Source organism: Rutidosis leptorrhynchoides, chromosome 4 (genome assembly GCF_046630445.1).
Source record: "Rutidosis leptorrhynchoides isolate AG116_Rl617_1_P2 chromosome 4, CSIRO_AGI_Rlap_v1, whole genome shotgun sequence".
NCBI lineage: Eukaryota > Viridiplantae > Streptophyta > Magnoliopsida > Asterales > Asteraceae > Rutidosis > Rutidosis leptorrhynchoides.
Genome location: NC_092336.1, coordinates 49,559,882 through 49,575,347, shown reverse-complemented (window position 1 = coordinate 49,575,347; position 15,466 = coordinate 49,559,882).

Sequence of the window (15,466 nt, the reverse complement as noted above, 5' to 3'; positions counted from 1 at the left end):
TATTAAGCTATATATGAAATATTGGACTGTCAACTGTGGACTATCAACTGTGGACTGCCGGCATTGGACAATTAAAATGAATTAAAATATTGATTATAACATATGAAACTAAACAATTCTTCAAGTTTGCCACTTGATTTCGTCTTAAACCTCATTTGTATCTTGACGATTACAATCTGTGATTCAAACCTTTCATAATTCTTGAAAACACCTCGATTGAGAGAATGAACCAACCGCATTTCATCTATGGAAGGAAAGGTTGATACATATAGTTATGCACCTGAAAAACTCTCGGAAACCAAGTAAACGTTTAACACGTAGTTGTGCTAATTCCTTTAGTGTTATTATTACCCAAAATAACTTTGCTATTCTTTTTCAAAATAGCCAATTTTATCACAGCTCCAGCAAGACAACTTTGACTTTTCATTCGAAACAACCTTATTATAATTTTGATATATCTGCGTGCTCTCTTATTGTTACCAGGAAATCTTTTATATTCCACCATATTACCATCAGCATTTAATCACCTAAAACCATAATTCTCCTGAAAACACCTCAGATTGGTAACCAACGATTCAGATATGGCCGCATTAAATGCTGACGAAACGGTAAAATTGTAGATGGTCTTAATGGCCAAAGGTGATGATAAATGAATGGAGTGTTGGGAACGCTCGATAGAAAATATTTGGTACTGAAAAACAGATTGAGCTAACCATAAAGGAAACCAAGGAGAAATACAAGTAACATACCCTAAATTCATAGAACCCAGATAAATCTGAATCCGATGAAATCTTTAGAGAATATCTTGCTTCAAATTCATGTTAAAATCTTGCGAAAAAAATTTCTTCATCAACCTTCGAACTTAGAAATTCCAAAATATCATCATAAATATCTTCGATATTTCTGAGGATATTTTCATAAATATTCTTGTCCGAAATTATCTACCTCTTTGTGTTTTCTGTATTCTGTTATATTGGAAACTTATGTAAAAACTAAATATAAATTATGAATGAATTGTGGAGAAGTGTTGGGAATTGAAGCATGTGTTAGTATAATATAATGGCGTTTGGCCAATGTGATTATATTACAGTAAGTCATGCTGAGTTTCTAATGGAACGTGATAAAGGATCACAGATCATACCTTTATCATGAATCATGTTACATAACTCTTTCATTCTATTTAACCTCTAAGCATATCAAGAAAGTATTTCTTGATAGTTCTATCTTTTTCGTGAATTCTGGTAATTTAACAAATCAGAATCGTGCTTTTACCTTTCTTTTCTATTTAATATATTACAATCATTCGAAACTTCATACCTAAGAACTCTGTACCATTACTTTCTTCACTTGAATTCGAGAAGATAAAACAAAGGCATGAAGATCCGACATATAAGGGAAAATATAAAGCCCGACAATAGCACATAAATTACAAACCGTGTATATCAATGTTTATCGCAACATAAAGACACGGGAGAATTAAAAACACTATAACCCCAAGGGCGAAATAGAAGAAAACAGATTCCTCCGGTGGAAGTTGGAAAAGGAGAATAATGGTTGTGATAGTAAGGATAAGGACAAGGATGAGAACTGGATTTAGCATTTTCATAAACTTTTGAATTTGGAAATTGGGTATAGGAATGGTAAAAGTAACGGAATGGAAGAAGTTAATTTATAGTGAAATATCTGATAGAAAAATCAAGGCAGATCTCCGCATTTAATTAGAGAATTTTAATTTTCTCAATCGCTGAAGAATCAAATTTTTTAAGATTTAGAAGATTTTCTTTAAATTCCTTGATTTCCAGAAATCAGCTGTGACTACATCAAAAAGTTAAATCTCTATCTCAATCTTTTGTGATAGTTTCACTTGTACTCTTCGCGTGATCAAATTCTTTATTCTATATTATTCAATAATAATAAAACTCTATTTATCAGCTTATATGAGTCATGAAAACATACTTATTATTATTCATGACCATCCCACTCAAATTTTGGGACGAAATTTCTTTAACGGGTAGGTACTGTAACGACCCGGAAATTTCCGACCAAATTTAAACTTGATCTTTATAAGTTTCCGACACGATAAGTGATAATGCTAAAAACGAACATATATTTCATAGCATTATTCCTCAAGAAAGACAAGCTTTTAGTTGCAATTGTTCTATTTACAAGTGATATTCGTTTAAATAATAAAAGGTGAAGACAAAAGACAGATTCGACGAATTGAAGACGCAAACGACCAAAAAGCTCAAAAGTACAAAAGACAATCAAAGAGGTTCCAATTATTGATAAGAAACGTCTCGAAATCACAAGAGTACAAGATTCAAAACGCAAAATACAAGATATTAAATTGTACGCGAGGACGTTTGAAAATCCGGAACCGGGACCAGAGTCAACTCTTAACGCTCGACGCAACGGACTAAAAATTACAAGTTAACTATGTATATAAATATAATATAATATATAATTAATTATATTAATTATATATATATTATATATATATTATTAAAACCGTCGGCAGCAAGAAACTCCAAGGGTGTGAGCTGTAAATACATCCTCCGCGACTCGCGGAGTTTGAAGGGTATTTTGCCGCGAGTCGCGGAGCCCCAAAATTCAACTCTGGCTATAAAGCAAACCGAATTCCGATCAAATTTCATATCTTATTTCATCTCTCTCTCAATATATACGTGATATATATATATAATTTATATTTTAATTTTAATTTTAATTTTAAATCCTAATAATAAGGGTATGTTAGCGAATGTTGTAAGGGTGTAAGTCGAAATTCTGTCCGTGTAACGCTACGCTATTTTTAATCATTGTAAGTTATGTTCAACCTTTTTATATTAATGTCTCGTAGCTAAGTTATTATTATGCTTATTTAAAACGAAGTAATCATGATGTTGGGCTAATTACTAAAATTGGGTAATTGGGCTTTGTACCATAATTGGGGTTTGGACAAAAGAACGACACTTGTGGAAACTAGACTATGGGCTATTAATGGGCTTTATATTTGTTTAACTAAATGATAGTTTGTTAATGTTAATATAAAGATTTACAATTGGGCATCCCTATAAATTACCATATACACTCGATCGGAAACGATGGGCGGGGTATTTATATGTACGAATAATCGTTCATTTAACCGGACACGGGAATGGATTAATAGCCACTAGAATAATCAAAACAGGGGTGAAATTACATTCAAGGGTAATTGGTGTAATTGTTAACAAAGTAGTAAAACCTTGGTTTACACGCAGTCGATAACCTGGTGTATTCATTAAACAAAGTATTAAAACCTTGTTACAATTCGAATCCCCAATTAGTTGGAATATTTAACTTCGGGTATAATAATATTTTGACAAGGACACTTGCACTTTATATTTATGACTGATGGACTGTTATGGACAAAAACCAGACGGACATATTAAATAATCCAGGACAAAGGACAATTAACCCATGGGCATAAAACTAAAATCAACAAGTCAAACATCATGATTACGGAAGTTTAAATAAGCATAATTCTTTTATTTCATATTTAATTTCCTTTATTTTATATTTAATTGCACTTCTAATTATCGCACTTTTATTTATTGTTATTTAATCGCACTTTTAATTATCGTACTTTTTAATTATCGCAAGTTTATTTTATCGCACTTTTATTATTCGCAATTTCATTATCGTTATTTACTTTACGCTTTAAATTACGTCTTTTATTTTATATTTTACATTAGGTTTTAACTGCGACTAAAGTCTTAAAATCGACAAACCGGTCATTAAACGGTAAAAACCCCCCTTTATAATAATAATATTACTTATATATATATTTGTATTTTTATAAAAGTAAACTAATATAGCGTTGAGCTTTGTTTAAAGATTTCCCTGTGGAACGAACCGGACTTACTAAAAACTACACTACTGTACGATTAGGTACACTGCCTATAAGTGTTGTAGCAAGGTTTAAGTATATCCATTCTATAAATAAATAAATATCTTGTGTAAAATTGTATCGTATTTAATAGTTTTTCCTAGTAAAATATAAACTATTTTATATACACCTCGCTTCACATCAAGTATTTTTGGCGCCGCTGCCGGGGAAACTATCTTAAAAGCCGGAAGCGCAACGCTAATATATAAAAATAAAAAAAAGATTTTTAGTTACTTTTATTAAAATTTGTTTTTGTAAAAATACGTTTTAATTATTCGAAAATATAAAAAGAAAAAAAAAACAAAAATATAAGTATTTTTAAGATTTTGTTAAATATTTAAGTTTTATAAGTTTCTTTATTTCTATTTTAGTTTATAAAAATATAAGTTTTATTTTAAAATCTTTTATTTATTTTAAAAAAAAACAGAAAACATAAAATAAAAAAAAATAAAGAAAACGCGTAAAATTTCAAAGCTGTCAACTGAAATTTGGATCCCCGCGACTCGCGGGGTTTTCCTCATTAATCACCGCAACTCGCGGAGCTACTCTGACACGCGAACAGAAACCCTAAAACTGCATTAATTACGGGTTATTATTAATATTAATTATTATTTAAACCTAATTATTATTATTATTATTATTAGTTTTAGTTTTATTTTTACTTTTTATTTTATTTATGTATTTAGTATTAATTAGTTTTTATTAAATTGTAAAATTAATAGTTTTATAAAAAAAAAAATATAAAAATAATATTTTTATAAAAATTGTACTTTTTACAACTTTTTGTATATTTTTATATTTTGTCCCTTTTTAATCGTTGTAGCATAACTTTTGTATTTTTAGCTCATATTTAATTTTAAACTTAGTTTTTGCTATAGTTATTTTTACTCCTAGATTTTTAGGCTTTGCCGTAGAATTCCTTAAGTGCTTCTTCTTTAGACTAAGATTTAGGTGCTTTAGAATTTTGCGACACCTTTTTAAGTTTTAGTTTCTTTTATTTGGGATTTAGTTTTTCCTGTAAGCTTTAATATTTTTAGACCTTTTACTATGTACCAATTGTCATTCCAATTAGTAATTTCAATTTGCGATTATAATTTTAAGTTAGTTATAGTGATAAGGTTAGGTTAGTTAAGTATTTTTAAGTTTTTATAAGTTTCTTTTATTTTTCCGTCACCTTTTATTCTTCAACCATTTTTTTTTTCTCTTTTTCAACCTTTTGCGACGAACTCTTTTTCTCTCTTATTTCTCGCAATTCTAGTTTTTAGGACTTAGAATTTTTTCTACTTCTTATCTAAATTTCTTAAAATTACGAAAATTTATTTTAAGTGGTTAAATTGATAGACATCAAAATTTTCTGGTTCGTAGTAATAGTTGGATTTGTACGTGGACCGGGTTATTGGAACCAAACAGTCCTCAATTATATTGAGACCAAACGAATCCTGCCCCTCTGCTGCATCTTTTGGCTATTCGAAACGTGGGCAAAATCAGAAAAGTCTATTGATTAGATAACTTATTATAATTTTTCTTTCCTTTTAAAAACTAATAGGATATTCAGTGAATGCACCGAGCAAGACGTTCATCACCTTTTGTACGTTCACCACCTGTAACTAGATCAAGACATCGTTTAACAAATATAACCGCCATTGATTTTTCTTTAGAATCGTCATCTAGTCGACCAAGTATTTCAGTTCAAATTTCCGATAATCCATTTTTTGAACCCAACCTCACAATTGAGAATCCAGAAAATATTCAGGAGCGGTTCGTAGATCCTGAACCACTAAACTTTCCTCCGGAACCACCAATCATTCAAACAGAGATTGTTGAGGAACGAACCATTAAATCAGAATCATCTAGTGATACCGATTCAACAAATTCAATTATGGAGAATCTGGAACCTTTAAGTATGGAAGACCGAATGAGAGCTAAACGCACTGGCCAAGGTCACGCAATTACTCATCCAGACATTAATGCGCCAGATTATGAAATCAAAGGACAAATTCTACACATGGTGACTAATCAATGCCAATTTAGTGGTGCGCCGAAGGAAGATCCAAATGAACATCTACGTACCTTTAATAGGATTTGCACACTATTTAAAATACGAGAAGTGGAGGATGAACAGATATATCTCATGTTATTTCCCTAGACTTTAAAGGGAGAAGCCAAAGATTGGTTGGAATCGTTACCTGAAGGGGCGATTGATACATGGGACGTTTTAATTGACAAATTTCTTAAACAATTCTTTCCTGCATCTAAAGCCGTAAGACTTCAAGCAGAAATTGTTACGTTCACACAAAAGCCAAATGAAACTCTATATGAGGCGTGGACAAGATATGGAAAGTTATTAAGAGGATGTCCGCAACATGGTTTAGACACCTGTCAAATAGTACAAATATTCTACCGAGGATGCGACATCACTACAAGAAAAGACATAGATATAGCAGCTGGTGGTTCTATTATGAAGAAAACCGAAACTGATGCTTACAAAATTATTGATAACACTGCTTCCCACTCACATGAGTGGCACCAATAAAAAGACATCATTAGATCATCTAAAGCAGCTAGAGCCGATTCTAGCCATGACTTAGATTCCATTTCGGCAAAGATAGATGCTTTCGAGAGACGAATGGAAAAGATGACTAAAGATATTCATGCTATACGAATTAGTTGTGAGCAGTGTGGAGGACCACATTTGACAAAAGATTGTCTCAGTATTGAATTAACAATGGAACAAAGAGAGAATATTTCATACATAAACCAAAGGCCTGGAAATAATTATCAGAATAATTATCAACCGCCAAGACCGATTTACAATCAAAACCAGAATTATAACCGAAATATTCCATACAACAACCAACAAGGTCCTAGCAATCAACAAGTATCCAATAATACTTACAATCAGCAAAGACCTAATTTTCAAAACAAACCACCACAACAAACCGATGATAAAAAGCCGAATTTAGAAGATATGATGACGAAGCTAGTTGAAACTCAAACGCAGTTTTTCACATCTCAGAAACAAACAAATGAACAAAATGCTCAAGCATTTAGAAATCAACAAGCTTCTATTCAAAATCTGGAACAAGAAGTGAGTAACCTAGCAAGGTTAATAGGTGAAAGAAAACCGGGAAGTCTACCTAGTGATACAAACGCTAACCCCCGGAATGAAACAGCTAAAGCTATTACCACAAGAAGTGGTACAACACTTAAACCACCTGAAATACCAGTAACTTCTGATGAAACTATTCCTACTCCACAAGAACCACAACCTGATCAAGATAAGGAAAAAGAACCGGTAGTTGAAAAGGTTAATGAAAATAACACAGTTAAGGATAAACCTTATGTTAAACCATACCAACCACCACTTCCTTACCCGAGTAAAATGAAGAAAGAAAAACTTGAAGCCGAGCAATCCAAATTCTTGGATATGTTTAAACAGATAAATGTAAATCTTCCTTTCATTGATGTGATTTCAGGAATGCCAAGATATGCTAAATTCTTGAAAGATCTAATCTCAAATAGAAAGAAAATGGAAGAACTCTCGGCTGTTACTATGAATGCTAATTGTTCAGCAGTGCTGTTGAATAAGATACCAGAAAAACTATCTGATCCAGGAAGTTTCACAATTCCATGTTTTCTGGGTAGTCTTAGTTCAATAGAAGCATTGGCAGACTTAGGTGCTAGTATAAATCTAATGCCGTATTCACTATACGCTAAACTAGACCTTGGAGAATTGAAACCAACCAGAATAAGCATACAACTAGCCGATAGATCAATAAAATATCCTAGAGGGATAATGGAGAACATGCTAGTTAAAGTTGGTACTTTAGTATTTCCAGTAGATTTTGTTGTTTTGGACATGGAAGAAGATTCTCAAGTTCCTCTCATATTAGGAAGACCATTCTTAAACACGGCTAAAGCAATGATAGACGTGTTCGGTAAGAAACTGACCCTAAGTATAGAGGATGAGAGTGTTACCTTTTCAGTTGATAGAGCAATGCAACAACCACAATCTGCAGATGATACATGTTATTATATTCAAACTATAGATGCACATGCAGAATTATTAGAAGAATTTCCAGAATTACAAGGAACAGGAGAATGTTCTTTAGGAGAAGGTAATGAACCAATTGATGAAGCTGAAATGTTAGCTACACTTATAGCTAATGGATATGAACCAACAACAGAAGAAATTCAAATGCTAAAAGAAGAAGACAGATATCGATATAAATCATCGATAGAAGAACCTCCGAAATTAGAGTTAAAGCCACTTCCAAACCATTTGGAATACGCTTATTTACATGGTGAATCTGAATTACCTGTAATAATATCGTCTTCTCTTACTGAAAATGAGAAATCACAACTCATTTCTGTGTTGAAAGCTCATAAACCAGCCATTGCATGGAAGATTCATGATATTAAAGGAATAAGTCCTTCGTATTGCACACATAAAATCCTTATGGAAGAAGGTCATAAAACGTATGTGCAACGCCAACGAAGACTAAATCCTAATATGCAAGATGTAGTTAAGAAAGAGATTATTAAACTGCTAGATGCAGGTTTGATATATCCAATCTCTGATAGTCCATGGGTAAGCCCAGTTCAATGCGTACCTAAGAAGGGTGGCATGACTGTTATCACAAATGAGAAAAATGAGCTTATTCCTACTAGGACTGTAACAGGATGGCGTGTATGTATTGATTATAGAAAATTAAATGATGCCACCAGAAAAGATCACTTTCCCTTACCTTTCATAGATCAAATGTTGGAAAGATTAGCCGGAAATAGTTACTATTGTTTTCTAGATGGATTTTCCGGATATTTTCAAATTCCAATAGCACCCGAAGATCAAGAGAAAACCACATTCACGTGCCCTTATGGTACTTTTGCTTACAAACGCATGCCATTTGGACTTTGTAACGCCCCTGCAACCTTTCAAAGGTGTATGATGGCGATTTTTCACGACATGATAGAAGAATGCATGGAAGTATTCATGGATGACTTTTCAGTCTTCGGTGATACATTTAAATCATGTCTAGTTAATCTGGAACGAATGCTAATTAGATGCGAAAAATCAAATCTAGTACTTAATTGGGAGAAATGCCATTTCATGGTTAAAGAAGGCATCGTTCTTGGACATAAAATTTCAAAAGAAGGAATTGAAGTGGATAGAGCTAAAGTAGATGTAATTGCTAAACTTCCACATCCCACCAATGTTAGAGGAGTTAGGAGTTTTCTAGGGCATGCCGGTTTTTACCGACGTTTCATAAAAGATTTTTTTAAAATTGCCACTCCTATGAATAAACTCCTAGAAAAGGATGCTCCATTCATCTTTTCAGATGAGTGTATCAAATATTTTAATATTCTTAAAGAAAAACTCACTAATGCACCGATCATGATAACACCAAATTGGAATCTACCATTTGAACTAATGTGCGATGCAGGTGATTTTGCAATGGGAGCCGTTTTAGGACAAAGGATTGAAAAACGATTTCAACCTATATATTATGCTAGTAAGACGTTACAAGGAGCACAAACGAACTATACAACTACTGAAAAAGAACTCCTTGCTATTGTCTTTGCTTTTGACAAATTTCGATCATATCTCGTTCTAGCAAAAACGGTGGTCTATACCGACCATTCTGCTCTTAGATACCTATTTTCAAAACAAGATGCTAAACCAAGATTAATCCGTTGGATCTTACTCTTACAAGAGTTTGATATTGAAATCCGAGATAAAAGAGGAGCAGAAAATCTCGCCGCTGATCATCTTTCTCGTCTTGAAAATCCCGAATTAGAAGTTCTGAATGAATCGGCCATACAAGACAACTTTCCTGATGAATATCTATTGAAGATAGATTATAAAGAAATCCCATGGTTTGCAGACTATGCAAACTATTTAGTTTGTGGATTCCTTGAAAAAGGATTATCGTACCAAAGACGAAAGAAATTCTTCAGTGATATAAAACACTATTTCTGGGAAGATCCATATCTGTTTAAAAGTTGTCCCGATGGAATAATACGCCGATGTGTATTTGGAGATGAAGCTAGTAAAATTTTAAACCATTGTCACACAGGACCAACAGGAGGGCATTATGGGCCTCAACTAACAGCAAGAAAAGTTTATGAAGCTGGATTCTATTGGCCTACAATTTACAAAGACGCACACCTTCTTTGCAAATCCTGTGATGCATGTCAAAGGGCCGGAAAAATAAGTCAACGTGATGAAATGCCACAAAATGTCATCCAAGTATGTGAAGTATTTGACATTTGGGGTATTGACTTTATGGGTCCATTTCCAAAATCTCATAATAATCTATATATACTCGTAGCCATTGATTATGTATCTAAATGGGCGGAAGCACAAGCTCTCCCAACTAACGATGCACGAGTTGTAGTCAACTTTTTAAAACGTCTTTTTGCAAGGTTTGGAACACCGAAAGCTTTAATAAGTGATCGGGGAACTCATTTTTGTAATAATCAACTTGAGAAAGTTCTTAAAAGATATGGAGTAACTCATAAAATCTCCACCGCATATCATCCACAAACAAGTGGACAAGTTGAAAATACCAACCGAGCTTTAAAACGTATTCTAGAGAAAACCGTAGGATCAAATTCGAAGGAATGGTCCATTAAATTGGAGGATGCACTCTGGGCTTTTAGAACAGCCTACAAAACTCCAATTGGAACTACACCTTTTAGACTTGTTTATGGAAAAGCATGTCATCTTCCAGTAGAAATTGAACACAAAGCATTTTGGGCTTTGAAGACATGTAATCTTGATTTACATGAAGCCGGACGTCTACGATTAAGTCAACTAAACGAATTAGAAGAATTAAGACATGAAGCATACGAAAATTCGTTAATCTATAAAGAAAGAACGAAGAAATGGCATGATAAAAGAATCAGAAGTTCAAAAGAATTTAAAGAAGGAGACAGAGTTCTTCTTTTCAATTCACGATTCAAGCTATTTCCTGGAAAATTGAAATCAAGATGGTCTGGACCATTCATAGTCAAAAGAGTTTTCCCATACGGAACGATAGAATTGATAAATTCAAATGGGATTGAATTTAAAGTTAATGGTCACAGAGTTAAACATTACATACATGGTCCGATGGAAGTCGACAACGAAGTTAATCACAATTTCGATACCACAGCTAACTAAGTGTGGGGAGAATCAAGTCTTTAAAGGATAATATGTATTTCTGTTAGAGTTAGATTGTCTGTTTTCGTGTAGTTCTCGAAAATGGAACACGTATGGTCTTTCCCTAGCAGACCCTAAAGAACTAGTCTTCTCCCCCCATTCTGAATTTTTATTTTTTTTAGGTTTTTACGAAATGAAGACTGCCTGTGAACTAAACCATGGTCTAATGCTACACGCTTTGATCACTAAACGTAATAATGACATACTACCGAGCGAATTAGTATCAGTAATCAGAGAAAGAATGGACGGAGTTAGAAAAGAATCCAGATGCGAAGATAATAAGTTACAATTTGGTAAAGGAAAATCAAAATCCGCAGCGAAAAAGAAGAGCACGACACCTAGAACGATGTCACAAATGCGGAAAATGGTCACATGGAGGTAAATGTTCAAATAATCAAACCTATTCAAATACCGAATTTGTTACTTTATGCAGAGACGGACCGTTCATATGTTTAGAAGAAAAGACACTGAATGCTCGAGGTTACGCCTATGCAGCCATGGAAAACCAATTAAACCGACTATCTTATGAATGGAATAGATCATATAACTAAGAAATCTATTTCACAGGTATGTCTGTACAGTTTTTATTTTTATTTTTATTTTTAACCTTTTGATAATAAACGCTAATTTGTTCGCTAAAAAGTATTAAATTGGTATTAAATAAAATTAGGTTTGGCGACCGAAACTATTGATATCATTCAAAAATTTATTACATCACTGCGAAATTTAACGTTTATTCTTAAGGTATAAATATCTTTAATCAATCAACCCAAAATATTTCAAAAATTCGTCATGAGTTAAATTAGGTCTTGTAACCGAAATTACTTTACCGAAAAGAGGGGCGCATATTTTTGATAATATTTGATTGATTAAAGTGGGATAAAAAGACAAAAAGATTTTTAATTTTATTTTTACCATGTTTATAAAATTAATATTTAAATCTTAAATTAATATTATAAATTTTGTAAAAACAATATATTTAAAATTGTAAATATTTGAAAAATTAATATAAGTTTGATATTTATAATATGAATTTTTAAAATTAAGTTTGGTGTGAATTTTTAATTTTTAAAATATAAATTTTTAATTTTATGCATTTCAAATTTTAAGTTTAGTGTGAATTTTTAATATTAATTTTGAATTTTATATTTAAGTTGTGTGAATTTAAAAACAAAAATTTACTTTATCTCATTAAGTTAAGAATATGATTTTTAAAATTCGTCGTAAGTTGAAGACTAGGTCTTTGAACCGAAATTGCTTTACCCGAGGGAGGGACGAGAACTTTTATTATCATTATTTTTAATCTTATTGATTTAAAGTATGCCAAAAACATTAAAAAAATCCAAAAATCTTAGCTTTTAAAACAATCGATACTAAAAGACAAATTTTAAAATTTTGTCGAAGGACGGACTAGGACATCGATCCGAAACGACCTCGTCCTAAATAACAAGGGAAACAAAATTTTAAAATTAAATACTTAATTGTTTTATAAGTTAAAGATTATATAAAAAAAAAAAAAAAAAAGAGAGCAAACTCCGCGACTCGCGGAGTTTGAAGTACAAAACCTCCGCGACTCGCGGAGGGACCAAAACCCAGAAAAAAAATAAAAATAGCTGAACGATCAGTATACTCCCACACACAAAAACAACTCGAATTCTGCTGCGAAAAACCCCGAAAAACCACCCAAAAACACCTCAAAAATCCCAATTTTTAACCGTTAATCACCAAATCTTTTGCTAAAATCATGTCGAGAAGGATGATATCTAAGAATTACTCAAGAAAAACGGTAAATTTCTACACCTAAACACCATTTAATTCGAAATTAGGTGTTCTTGAGCTAATTTTTCCCCAATTTGATTTTGATGCTTTTTAGTGTAATTAGACTTAAATTGTTTATGTATTATGCTTGTATAACCTAGATTGATGCTGTTTAACATGATTAGAAGCCTTAAACTTCAAATTTTGAATAATCTAGGGTTTGTGTTCTTGAGCAAATTTGGGGCTTTTTGATATAAACAGGTTATGGCCGATTTTTGTCATGAATTGTTGCTAAATTGAGTAGTGTAACATGTCTAGGTAGTTAAATGATCCAAACTTTGAGCCTAAACATGATTTTGAGAATTAAAGTGGACTTTTTCAAGTCTAAAATTCATGAACTTGATTTTTGAAAGATAATGCCATTTGAGACTTGTTTAATTGCTAGTAATGATTATTTTGACATGTTATTTGAGTTGAATGCTTATGAACTTGGCAAAAATTTTCGTATATGCTTATTTGAAAAAGTGTAGATTTAATAAAAATGTGAAAATGAGCTTAAGTTTGATATAAATTGATAATGTCATTGTAATTATTTTGATTGATATTTTGCTGACACTAATGCATATTTGGATGCACAAAATTTGTGTTTGATGTGTTTTGCAGAATGAAAGGGGTGAATCTTCATCCCAAGCCCGCAATGCTCCTGCTGAGAATTTGGAACAACAGGAGGTAGATAACTACTACAAGCAGGATGTACCTCATCCAGTCATGACCTTTTCCGATATGCATTTGGAAGAATTGCACCCGAACCTGAGATTTGACAGACTTTGGATAGATTATCCAAAATATCAACGGGGTTTGCATACTCTTCATTCCAAGGTTGTTGAGGTACCGAGGGTCATAGAATGGGGACCCTTAGAAGCTGTAGAATTGGCCGGGCCAATTAGGGAATTACTTGTACAGAGGTATGGTAATTCTTCTTTTAATGACTGGATATGTTTATTCACCATACGCAGACCTGTATATAAAGTATGGTGTGAAGAGTTGTTATGTAGTATAGAGTTGAATGATCGGGTAGCTAGTTTAACCGATCGTTCTTTTATTAGATTTTTGTTAGGAGGTTCGATGCGACACATGTCTTTACTGGACATGGCTCAGGCTTTACGTATATATACGCCTGAGGAGTTAGCGTCGGCCGATTGTAGAGGATTGATACTAAACGGTAGAAAGATAGATGAGAATTTTGATACACACGGTGTGTGGAGTCAAATGACAAGCCATCACCGTTTCAAAGGGGGAAACTACTCTTATTAGGATATAGATAGAGCCGAATTAAGAGTGATACATAAGTTTTTAGCTAATTCGATTACACAAAGGGGTAAGAACAAAGAAAAAGTAAATGAACAAGATTTGTTTTACCATATGTGTATTCGAGACCCACAAAGCGCTGTAAGTATACCATATTGTGTGGGTTATTATTTATCAGCTATGGTTCGGGGGATGCGTCCACATAGCATAATAGGAGGTGGTATTTTTATTACTTTGATTGGTGAATATCTCGGTGTGGCTATAAGTCGGGGGGGATTATTACTAGAAGAGCCGGAACCCCGCGACACTATAGGTTTAAATGTATACCATGGTGCGAAAGTTTTGAAGCGGCGAAATAACGCCGCAGTACGATACCATGTAGACATCCACAGGTGGAGAGAAACCAGGAACAAGGTAATGTAGGAGGGGGGAATGAGATGCAAGAAATGCATAGGTTTATAGCTTCTCAGGAATACGAAAATGCTAGACAGAGAGCATTTGAAGATTGGCAAGTTCATCAGAACCAGATCATAGCGCATTGCCAACATATAGGTAGAAACTATATTCCTACACCGAAACCCGTCTTCCCTCCTTGGTCGATAGAGATGCAGCCACCATATCCTACGTATGACCCTGCCGTTGCATTCTATAGCACTTATGGTTATGCCTGGAACCCCTATTGGTACCAATATCATCCTTAGTTTACTTATTATTTTTTATTTTGTAATTTGTAATTATTGATACATTTAATATTTTTGTTAATATTGTAATCATTTTTATAATTATCTAACTTTTATTCTTAGACTTTAATAATTTTTGAATGTGGGGTAATAAACCAAACTTCAAAAATATGTATATATGTTTGCAGTTTATCTTATGTACACAACAGGGTAAAACAACGCATTTTCAAAGACTGGCATTAAGTTCAGCAAAAGCAACTAATTTTGACGACAAGATGCAAAATATATGTGAAATAACAACAAGACGGAATGAACAAATGATGTGCACCATTTATCATTCAGCAAACAAACGCCAATATATTTGGAAACTTTGGTAAAAATTTAATCATTTTCACACAAATCACCCTCAATAATTTAAATTGTTACTGATTTCTTGCAAATGAGGGCATTGCAAGATCTTAAGTGTGGGAAGGGGTTAAATTCTTTCGGATTTTAAAATTTTTATATTAAACACTTGGTTACCATTAAAAATACTAGTAAAGCAGTAGTTGTATTAGAATCTAGTGCTCTCTGATAAAAAAGAACAGCCCT